This window comes from Notamacropus eugenii, chromosome 1 (genome assembly GCF_028372415.1).
Source record: "Notamacropus eugenii isolate mMacEug1 chromosome 1, mMacEug1.pri_v2, whole genome shotgun sequence".
NCBI lineage: Eukaryota > Metazoa > Chordata > Mammalia > Diprotodontia > Macropodidae > Notamacropus > Notamacropus eugenii.
The window spans coordinates 277,152,353-277,164,597 of record NC_092872.1 but is presented as its reverse complement, the minus strand read 5'-3'; the positions used below and the strand labels follow the sequence as shown (position 1 = coordinate 277,164,597).

The following is a 12,245-nucleotide window of genomic DNA, read 5'->3' as shown; positions in this document are numbered from 1 at the left end:
GTCTCACTTAGTGAAAATTAACCTCTGCTCTAGTCATCCTCTGATGGGCCATGGTGGCACAGAGGTGACCCTGGCTTTCCAGAGCCTGTGCCAATGAAACCCAAGCTTTCCAAACTGGAGAGACTTCAAGTCCAGGCCAGGGATGGACTGTATGTCAGATGTCCAAGGCCCCAACAAGCTAAATTGGGAGAACTGGGCATCCTCAAATGGATCAATGTCAGTGCCAAAGCAGTTTTTTTTGAGACTATGTCTCCCAATCTCATCCAGGCTGGCAGTGTAGCTGCCACTCACAAGCCTAGTTCCACCTTTGATTGGTACAGGAGTTTTGACTTGTTTTGTTTCTCACATGGTCTGGTTCACCTTCCGGTAGGCAGTGTGGTCTCCCCATTCCCAGAAGCTCTGCACATCAGTTTCAGACAGTGTGGACACTTGATTGATTTAGTCCATTGAAATTCAAAAGGCTGGAGCCCAAACAAACCTCCAGTCTCAACCTCTGTGGTGGAAGATTTAAAGGTGTGTGCCACCATCCCCAGCTGCAGATGATAATTTATTATTATTATTATATTTATTTTTAGTTTTCAACATTCATTTCCATAAGACTTTGAGTTTCAAATTTTCTCCCCATCTTTCTTCTCCCCCCCCCCGAGATGGCATGCATTCTGATTACCCCTTCCCCCAGTTTGCCCTCCCTTTTATCATCTCCACTCTTATTTCCTTCCCCTTTACTTTCTTGAAGGGCAAGATAGATTTCTATATCCCATTGTTTATATATCTTATTTCCAAGTTGCATGTAAAAACAATTTTTAATATTTGTTTTTAAAACTTTGAGCTTCAAATTCTTTCCCTTCCTTCCTCCCCTCATTGAAAAGCAGGCAATTAGATATGGGTAATATATGTGTAGTCATGCAAAGCATTTCCATAATAGTCATGTTGTAAAAGACTAACTCCATCCTATCCTGCCACCCAATTACTCTTTTTCCTCTTTTGACTCTGTGCCTTTCTAAAGTATTTGCTTCTAACTACACCCTATGCCAGTCTGCTCTCCCTTCTATCATCACTCCCCTTATCCCCTTCCCCTCACTTTCCTGTAGCATATTGGGTGCATATGTTGTTCCCACCTTAAGACAAATCTGATGAAAGTAAGGGTCACTCATTCCTTCTCACCTCCCCCCTTTTCCCCTTCATTGTGAAAATTTTTTTCTTTACTCTTATTTATGAAATAATTTACTCCATTCTATCTCTCCCTTTCTCCTTCTCTCAATATATTCCTCTCTCAACTCTTAATTTTACTTTTGGTATCATCCCTTCGTGTGCAACTCACCCTGTGCCCTCTATCTCTCTATCTCTCTATCTATCCATCTATTCCCTCAAACTACCCTAATACTGAGAAAAGTCTCATGTAAACAGTCTCTTAACAAGTTTCTTATGATTTGTCTTTCTTGTTTACCTTTTCGTTCTCTTGATTCTTGTATTTGAAGGTCAGATTTTCTATGCAGCTGTGATCTTTTCATCAAGAATGTTTGAAAGTTCTCTATTTCACTAAAGTCCATTTCCCCCCTAAAAGATTAGACTCAGTTTTGGTGGGTAGGTGATTCTTGGTTTTACTCCTAGCTCCTTTGACCTCTGCAATATCATATTCCAAACCCTTCCAATCTTTAATGTAAAAGCTGCTAGATCTTGTGTTATCCTGATTGTATTCCACAGTTCCTCAATTATTTGTTTCTGGCTGCTTGCAACATTTTCTCCTTGACCTGGGAACTCTATAATTTGGCTACAATGTTCCTAGGAGTTTTCTTTTTAGGATCTCTTTCCAGAGGTGATCAGTAGATTCTTTCAATTTATTTTTTACCCTCTGGTTCTAAAGTATCAGGCCAGTTTTCCTTGATAATTTCTTGAATGCTGATGTCTAGACTCTTATTTTGATCACAGCTTTCAGGTAGTCCAATAATTTTTAAATTACCTCTCTTGGCTCTATTTTCAAGGTCAGTAGCTTTTTGATTGAGATATTTCACATTGTCTACTATTTTTTTTCATTCTCTTGGTTTTGTTTTATAATTTCTTGATTTCTCATAAAGTCATTAGCTTCCATTTGTTCCATTCTAATTTTGAAGAAATTATTTTCTTTTGAGCTTTTGGACCTCCTTTTCCATTTGGCCAATTCTGTTTTTTAAGGCATTCTTCTCCTCATTGACTTTTTGGACTTCTTTTGCCATTTGGGTTAGTCTATTTTTAAGGTGTTATTTTCTTCAGTATTTTGGGGGTCTCCTTTAGCAAGCTGTTGACTTGATGTTCATGATTTTCTTGCATCACTCTCATTTCTCTTCCCAATTGTTCCTCTACTTCTCTTACTTGACTTTCAAAATCCCTTCTGATCTTCTCCATGTTCTACGACTAATTCGTATTCCTCTTGGAGGCTTTTGATGTAGGAGCTTTGACTCTGCTGTCCTCTTCTGGTTGTATGCCCTGATCTTCCTTATCACCAAAGTAAGATTCTATAGTCTGAGTTCATTTATGATGTTTGCTCATCTTCCAAGTCAAACACTTGATTTTTTAACTCTTTGTCAAGGTAGGACTCTGCTTCCAGTGGGGGTGGGGATAGTTGTAATGTACTAGACTTCAGGGATTTTGTATTGGCCACTTGATCCCCCAATGTCTATGGGCTCAGAGCTCCTGAAGCAACCTCTGCTGCTTCTGCTGCCACTATTGGTCACCACAGCCCCCCATCCCTACCTCCTGGAGGCTGAGGCCAGATCCAGCCAGACCATGTGCTTCTTTTTCACCCAGGTCCCACAGAGTTTTTCCACTGACCTCTTGGACATGTGTGGGTTGAGAAGTCTTGAAACTGCCACAGCTGCCAATGATTCAGTCTTCTGAGCCCTGCTCTGTCCTGTCTGTACCAGTGTAGCTCATGCTAGACTGTGCTCAGCTCCTTGCCCAGTGTGAAAGATCTTTTCTATTGACTTTCCAGGTTGTCTTAGGCTGGAGATTCATTACACTCTGCCATTTTGTGGGTTCTGTAGCGCTAGCATTTTTTAGAGTCATTTTTACAGGTATTTGGAGGGCTGTGAAGGAGAGCTCAGGGAAGTCCCTGCTTTTACTCTGCCATCTTGACTCTGCCCCCAGCTACCAATGGTCTTAAAGGCTGCCTTCAACATCTCTACTTATCTGAATCAGGGAAGGGCATATGGCAGCACCATGTTTCCCCCAATCTCTAATGAAATCACCATCTTTGACATTTTGACAATAAAAGTGAGGAAAAATCCTACTCACAGCACTTATCTTAACTATTTTAGAACAAATTCTAGAGCAACCTGTGGTCATAGTTCATTCTGTTATATAAAAAAGTAAAAATATACTGTAGAGTTGCCTTCTAATCTGCTAACTATAATTGAAAATAAAAGTTACACTTCATTTTGAGATCCCTTCTGTCCCCATAATTGCAAATGGGGCTCATGCATGTAATCCCCATTAGTTTTCAAAATAATTATCCTCATTAATATCCTACATATCAGTCTTTGATAAATTCTTTCATATTTTAATCTATTTTACTCAATTATTCCCGTTTAACTTTCCATTCATTTCCACATTTAGAGGAATCGACTCATTGGCTGAACCATTCAGATCAGCTTAATTCAGTGAGATTCAGCAAACATTTGTTCATTCGCTACTATGTACTAGGCACATACTTATTCTATTATTCAGCACTTAGCGCAGTGCTTGGCACACAGTAGACACTTAATAAATGTTTTTTGTTGTTACTATCCAAAGTCTGCTTCCTCCAGCATTTGTTCACACATATATGTACATATGTTTATACTTGTGTATGTATGCATAATATATACATATGCATATGTATACCTCAACAGATATCTGTGGAGATGTATACATGTACACACACATACACACATATACACACAGGGAGACACACATGACCCTTGTATGCTAGATAGTACATTTCCTCCAAAAAGATCCATTCTATCTCACATTTTAGGAATGAAAGAGGGACCTTAAAGGGACCTCAGAGCCCAACTAATCTAACTCCTTCCCAAACAGGAACAGATCCCAACAAGTGATCATCCAGCATCTTCTTGAAGTGGTGGCATGCTTTTAAGAGAGGTTCCCTGGTGTGCAGTGGATGGAGTGCTAGGCTTGGAATAAGGAAGACCTGGGTTCAAATTCCACTACTGGCATGGGAAATGATCAGATTTAATTTATCTAAGCCTCAGTTCCCTCATCTACAAAATGACAGGGTCATGCTTGATGGTGTCTGAGGTCCCTCCTAGCTCTAAATCTATATTTATGTTATTCATTCTGTCCAAAAGCAGTTACCTTATTCCAATTTCAGCCAGGTCTGATTTGAGGGTAGTTTTCCTTACATTGATGTAAGATCTACTTCACTTCATCCTGACTATTTCCAGTTCTCCCCACTGGCAGCACCATAGGATCATGGATTTCAAGATGGAAGCTCTGGTATACCCTCTTCTCATCCTATAGATGAAGAGGATGGAGCCAGAGGAGATTGAATGAAGCACCCAAAGTTAATCAGTCAGCAAGAACAGAGGGGAAATCTGAAACCACTGCCTCTGCTCTTTTCACTGGACAACACTGTCCCTTCTTCCATAGCTCCTCTCTCTTTCATGAGGTGGTCCTTCATATAATTGAAAATAGCTGCCATACTTCCTCTTCCCCATTCCTGAAAAGATTCTCTTCTCCTGTGTTTTAAGCTCCATGATCCTGCTACGTTCTTATGTCACACTTATCATTTCATAATTAAGAGTCTACTTTCTTCCTCTTTTTAAAATCGGAGACACATTTACGTATGTCCAGTCATGCTGTGCTTCAATGATTTTGCAAATATCAATGACACTGGATCAGTCCCATTCACTTTGGTATCCCATGATCCACAGCTCCACAGTATCATTGGTGGAAGATTGACGTTAAAAAAGAGATGGGCCTTAAGTTTAAGAAGTAGTTGGAGGGGAATATGAAGCATTGGTCAGTCCTAGTGTGTTTTGGACAGGAGGCATGGTTCATGCATTCAGTTTTTCCTAGAGGGGCAGAGTAGTGTAATGGCTAGGATTCTGGATTTGGAGGCAGGAGGACCTTGGTTTAAACCCTGTCCATGACACAAGTTGTGTCCATGAGTAAGCCATTCATCCTCTTTGTGTCTGATTTCCTCAACTGAAAAATGGATGTGACTGTGCCCAGGACACCCACCTCAGAGGATTATTGTAAAGCTCAAATGAGATAAAGTTCACAAAGTTCCCTGCAAATTTTCACATGTGATACACATAGTTATTAGCATTAATTCTGTGGACATTTTGTCCAATTCTCCAAAGAGTTGGTAGGCATTTATGGGCTGCGGTTTCCCAAATGTGCCACATGTTAAATCGTCTTCAGTTTTAGCAGGTAATGTTTTAAACTAAATATTTACTCTTTGAAGCTAGTTTGTCATGCAAATATTCTGTTGCATATACCTTATTTTACCAGAATAAATTATCTCAGTGATATATTCCTTCTCTTTCCTCCACCTGTGTCGTACAGAAAGGACTTGAGCGCATGTAGATTCCATGTTTCAATGTGGGCATTATCTCCAATGACACAGATTATGACCCATTCTCCATTTCTTCTCTTTTACCAGTAGACAAAACTATTTTAATGGCCCGGCCAGGTCTTTTTTCTACACAAAGTATCAGACATACACTTGGCTTATCTATGTTTCTAGACAATGGTTCATTATAACAATGCATTTAACCACATGACCCTATGGGATTCACAGAGGTTTTTATCTCTCTGATTATAAATACAGTACATTGGGGCACTTGTTTAAGGTCATAGAGCAAGGCAGATATATGGATAACATTACTGTTGGAGTCCCTGGCATCACTTTTGACAGACAGATCCAACAGTGTCTTCCATGACAAAACTGAAGCATATATTCTTTCCTTAAAGTAAAATTAAATAAATAGCTGAACAAGAGGCCTAGAAGCCTTTGATTCTTGGTGCCCTAATACTCTCCAAGTCAGGTCACTAGTCTCCATTGCCCTTGTCATGTTTAATGAACCACACTCTTTCTGGGAAAACAACTTCAACCTTTAATTTCCTTTTTATCTATATCTGAATTTCAAAGGTCAGTTTAACCATCAGGGCCACAAAGTCTAATGACTGGTTATCCTCAAACTTGGCAAATTAGAAGAGGCCTTGTGCCCAGGATGTTGGGATGTTGGCTGAAATGTCTTTGGTCACGCGGGTAAAAGGTCAGGGTTGGATTATGATATATGGGAAGGATTGATCCACTCATGACCTTTTTCAATGGTTTGGCCTCCAACTATCAAAAACTAAGAAAGGATTAATGTTCTGCCCTCCCCAGTCCAGTTAAGTATGGCCAATGGCTCTTCAAAATCTAATTCAGTTATTCCTCATTATTCTCCTTCCCTCATTATAAGGTCCTCACGGAGCGCTGTGCCTGGTGTGCTAAGGAGAACATATCATTCCACTCATTATCTCTGGAACTTTTCAAACTAAATATGTTTCCCCACCTATCACTCTCCTTTCAGTATTGTCTCTTTCTGTTTGATTATAAGGTCCTTGAGGGTGAAGATGGTCTTTGTTGTTTAAATATTTGTATCCCCAGAATTTTGCACAGTGCCTGTTACATGGGAGCTGCTAAATAAATGTTTATTCTTTCATTCTTCCATTTATTCCTCATGTGGGACAGCTAGATGGTACAGTGGATAGAGCACCAGTGCAGGAGTCAGGAAGACCTGAGTTCAAATCTCACCTCAGACAATTGACACTCACTAGCTGTGTGACCTTGGGCAAGTCACTTAACCCCAATTGCCTTATCCTGGGTCATTGCCAGTCATCCTGATGAATATCTGGCCATGGGATTCAGATGACTCTGGAGGAGAAGTGAGGCTGGTGACCTGCACAGCCTTCCCTTACTCCAAACAAAGTCAAGTACAAGTCATGTCATTATTTCTCTGATGGCATGGTCTTCTTCGGCAACAAAAGGTGAACACACATTCCTCATGTGCCTCAATCCATTTCTGATTTCTGTACCACTTGTGTAAAATACATTCTCCTTACTGTCTTGCAGAAATTCCTACTTTGCTTCTTATATGCAACCCAATCCCCTCCCAGCAGCTAGTAGCTCCCTTAGCTCCAAATTAATTTGTATTACTTTGTGTGTTATTCAAATTTCTTTTCTGAATGCGCGGTATAGCTCCCCTTCTCTAATAGAACATAACCTGCTTGAAGGCCAAGAACTGTCTTGTTTTATCTTTTGCAACCTGAGTACCAAAAGAAGTACCTGGTAAATACAGAGTGCTCAGTGAGTGTTTGATTGAATAAATGATCAAGGGCCCAAGTGTTAATTCTTACAATAACCATGAAGGGTTAGACCAAGGACTGCATTTTAATGGCACAGTGGGATTCCCAGTATGCTTTGAGATCCAAAGAAGTTTGACATCATCCCTCACTTGATAGTGAAATCATTCAACAAAGCAACTGACGCTCACAGTTTAGGATAGTCATTGATAAGCTGGACAGCCTTCAGGGAAGGACAGTCAAGATGGCAGATCCATGTTAAGTGAAGATTGGTACAAGGAATGAGGAATGGTTAGCATGGGGAGGGGAAGACTGAGGGAAACATATTTGCAAAGCAATTACACAAAAAAGAGACTAGTCTTGTATTGCAATGATGCAGATTTAGGACTGAGTTCAAGAGCTTCCTAACAATTATGTATATTGAGAAGTTGGATGAGCTGCCTCAGGACACAGTATTAGATTTCCACTGAGCTAGATGTCTTCAAAGGCTAGGTGACTCTTTAGTTGTTACATTATATGGAGAATTTGTGTCTAGATCTGGATTGGTTTTGGTGACCACTGAGGTTTCTTATACTTATGACATTGTGATTCTTTGAATTTCTTGGCTATTCGTCAATTAATCAATACATAAGTATGTATTCAACACCTGGTTTGCTCTGAACACTATGCTAGTTTCTGGGGATCCAAAGACAAAATGAGGCAAACCTTGGCGTCAAGGAATTTGCTTTCTATCAAGAGAAATGTATGGATATGTACATGTATGCAAAATAGATAAAAATAAATACAAGCTAATAGGGTCGAAACTCAACAGCTGGGTTGGTATCATGGAAGGCTTTGTGTAGGAGGTGGCATTTGAGGTGAGCTTTAAAAGCTGTTCTGTCTGTTTGTGGAGGCAATTTGGAGAACCTGGAAAATTCTGACCTACTCTGCCACCTTTCCAGAATGCTCTTAAAAAGAGGCATGTGATTCTAAGAGAAAGAGTCTGGGGGATGTGCTCAAGAGCTGGGGGAGGGTCAGTGAAAAGGCAAGGAGACAGGAGCTGGGATGTTCGTCAGTTCTCACTTCAGTGTTGGGGCTACTCAACTCCAACAAGTCTGTTTTCTTCAGCATTTCTCTCTAATTGAAGCCTCATCTCAAAACTAGCAAGCCAAATTACTCATCTTCTAGACGTACCACTGAGTAATCAGCTCCCTTCAGAAAAGAGTTTGGGCTTAATCATGCAAACATCTTAATGACACGAATTGCTGCCTGCTGAGTGCAGCGACCATAACGTTCTTCAACAGAGAGATTTCCTGGAACGATAGAACGGCCCCTTTTAACTCCAACTTCTTAATGGAAATTCCTGCTGCTTTTACCAACCTGGATGCAGATGGCTTTGAAAACCAACAGTTTTCTCTTCTCTTTATTCTTGTTGCTGTTTATAAATGACACTTTCCTGAGAATGATGTAAAGATACCAAGATGTGGGGAGATAGTGTGAGCCTCTGGTTTTTGGACAATACTTTGAGGCCAAAGATCCATCAGACATTGATTATTGACCCAAATCCCATAGAACAGATACATGCAAAGTTCTTGTAGTATCTACTAACTAAATCTTAAGTTTTCCCAACTTTAAAATAGGGTTAACAAATTTGTAGGAACAACTAGGTGGTGCAGTGAATAGAGCACTTGTCCTGAGGCCAGGAAATCTCATCTTTCTGAGTTCAAATCTGACCTCAGACAATTACTAGTTATGTGACCCTGGATAAGTCACTGAATACTGTCTGCTTCAGTTTCTCCATCTGTAAAATGAGCCAGAAAAGGAAATGGCAAACCATTCCAGAGGAAACCGCAAATGGGGTCATGAAGAGTCAGATGACTGAACAACAACTCGTATTAGGTAATTTGGGGGAGGGGGGGAAGGGGCAGGATTAGGTCAGAATGAGATAGTATATGCCAAGGACTGTGCAAACTTTGAAGTAACATATAAATCTCAAATAATAATGATTTTACTTCAATTATTTCTAATCACAACTATAAATTGTATTTGGTAATACAATAGCGACAAGCAGCAGCCCTGCTATAAATTTTAAGATTATTGTATCGATAGAAATTAATTTTTCTGTTTTTTTTCCTTCATCTCTCTTGTGATTGATGTCACAACATAGTGAATTAGACTCATGTGTTCAGTTATAATTATTGCTGAAATTTGCAAGGCGTGTTCAGTGGGCTCTCTCAGTTTTTTTTTTTTTTTATAAAGCTTACCCTTCATTAATGAAGAAATGTCACAGCATGTAAATAAATATTTTAAAAGTCATCCTGGTGCTTAGATTAATACTTTGGAAGGAACTGTCTCTTCAGAAGGTCGAATGGATAGCAGGCTTCCCTCGGAGTGTCTGCAAGAACAAAAAGGGAGACAACTCATTAGCTCAGCCTTGCTCCAAGAGTGATCAAGTCTGTTAAGACCTTCAATTATATTTATCAAAATGTTCTAAATTATTCATTTACTAGAACTGGAATGGGCAGACGATTGCCCCTTATGTCTTGGTGAAATTCTGCTCATTCCTAAATTTCTGGAATAATAAAACGTTAGCTTACAGAAATTGAGGATTTAGAAACAGAGAAGGAAAGAGAAGATTGGGTTCTTATTCTAAAAAGTTCTTTGTTCTTTTTTCTTTTTTAAGATTGTTCCCTAAGTAAGGGTTATTGACAGAAAAAAAATGGATAGGATTCACGAGAGAAAGACCAAGCAGTTCCCTATGTTATTCAGTAAGAGCCATAAAGGACCTCATGGTTCACATAGGGGTTCATGTACCCTCATTTTACAGAGAAGGAAACTGAGGCTCAGGAATTCTCCCAAAGTCAAGCAAATAGGAAATGACAGAGCTGGAATTCAAACTTACTACCTTCTAATCCCATTCTAAGCCTGTTTCCATTAAACCATTCTTGTTATTCATTCAGCAATCATTTTTTCCCCTAAATTGTGAAATTTTACATCTGAAAAGAGCGTTGGTGGCTATCAAATCCACCCTTCTCTTACTTCATCACCTCTGCAGGTTTGTTGTGAGGATGAAGTGAGATCATGTTTGTAAAGCACTTTACATAAAGTGCTATAGAAATGTTAGCTAGTAGTGGTGGTGGTGGTGGTGGTGGTGGTGTGGGAATAGTAGTAGTAGGTAGCAATAGCAGCAGCAGCGGTAATAGTAGTAGTAGTAGTAGTAGTAGTAGTAGTAGTAGTAGTAGTAGTAGTAGTAGTAGTAGTAGTAGTGTTGTAGTTGCATTCCAATAAATATGTAACTAATGTTTAAGAACCATATCAGGGTAATAATTAATAAATAGCAAATATATGCCACTTTATGGTTCACAAAATGCTTTCCATCTCTAATGACTTTATTATCTTAATTGGGATTTGTCTTTTTCTTCTTACAATTGCAATTGCCAGCTAAGAAATGATCTATGTGAACATTTTAGGGCCACCATATTTTCCCTTTAGAAATGTAAGCAGAGGCTAGATAAAATTGCCCAAGCTGACCTCAGTTTACAATAGTCTTTCAGCACCTTCTAACCAAGTCATCCCCTGAAGCCAACAGTCCTCAGCTGCCATAGACAACCTCCTCTGGCCAGTTCCCAGACACTTATCCAGGTCAGCCCTTGGATTCAGTTTGTATCTTAGTATTTGAATGGCTCAGATCTGCCATCATCTCTCATCTAGAGATATTTTTCCAAGTCTTCCTGCTTCCTGTCTCCCCTGTCTCTAATGCATGGTCTATGGAGCTAACAGGTTGCTGGCCAAGCTACGTGTCTGCTCAGCAAGCATCCGTGACTCTCTTTCTCTCTAGGATAAAAATACAAACTTATCCACTTACCCTTCCAAGCCCTTCATAATCTGAAGATCCTTATCTATCCAAACAGGTTTCCTATTATTCTTCTCACCTAATAATTCACCTAAAATGGACAAATCCATAATTTTCATATGTTATATTCCTATATTACCTGTCATATATTACATTGTTAGTGTTCCCCCCTCCTAAAATTGCCTTCTTCTAATCTTGTGATAACAATAGCTAGCACTCATATTGCACCTGAAGGTTACACACACATACACACGCACATACATACACACACTATATATATATATATATATATGTATGATACACATACATATAATATATGTACATATGTGTATATAATAAAAATTGTGTGTGTATGTGTGTGTATATAATCTGATCATCACAACAACTCTGTGAGATAGGTGCTATTATTTATTCCCATTTTACAGAAAATAAACTAAGGATGAGAGAGGTTATGTGAATTGCCCAGGGTCACACAGTACTGAGTATCTGAGGCAATACCAAAGGCAAGTCCTCTAACTCCAAAGCCAGCATCCCCAGTTCACAAAACCTTCTAGAAAGACATAGTTTATATTTACTTAATGGCACATTTGTGTCCCTCTTCCCTTTCCACTCCCCCTCCCCACCAGAACACTAGAATTAAGGTCCTGAAAGGCTGGAAAATTTTTGCTTTTTGTGTTTGAATTCCTACCATCCAGTGCAATGTCTAACTCACTGTAGGCAATTATTAAACCCTTGCTGAATAGAATTACATGGACTATACTTCAGAAATACTTGGAAACAGATTAATTAAATGGGTTCTGCTAACACCAGTAGCAGTTCTTTTTTGCAAGAAGATATTTAGAAGTTATTCTTGCACACACACACACACACACGCACACACACACACACGGATAAAAAAGAAAACAAAGACATGCCCCTAACATAAAAAATGAAAAAATCAGCCTGATTTCTTTAAGCAAAACAACAAGGTCATGCTGATCAGGAAGTCTTAAAATTCTAGGTTTGTATTTATTCTGTGCTGGGGAAGGAATGGAGCTATGAACAAGCCAACAGCTCTTAGTGATGTTCTCAGTCAGAAGGGAAG

At 39.4% G+C, this 12,245-nt stretch overlaps 1 protein-coding gene across 2 annotated transcripts in view; it reads left to right on the top strand.

The window, feature by feature from the left end:
* Positions 1-12,245, top strand: part of PRKG1 (protein kinase cGMP-dependent 1) — a 1,294,615-nt gene that overhangs the window by 1,132,138 nt on the left and 150,232 nt on the right. The window lies entirely within an intron of this gene.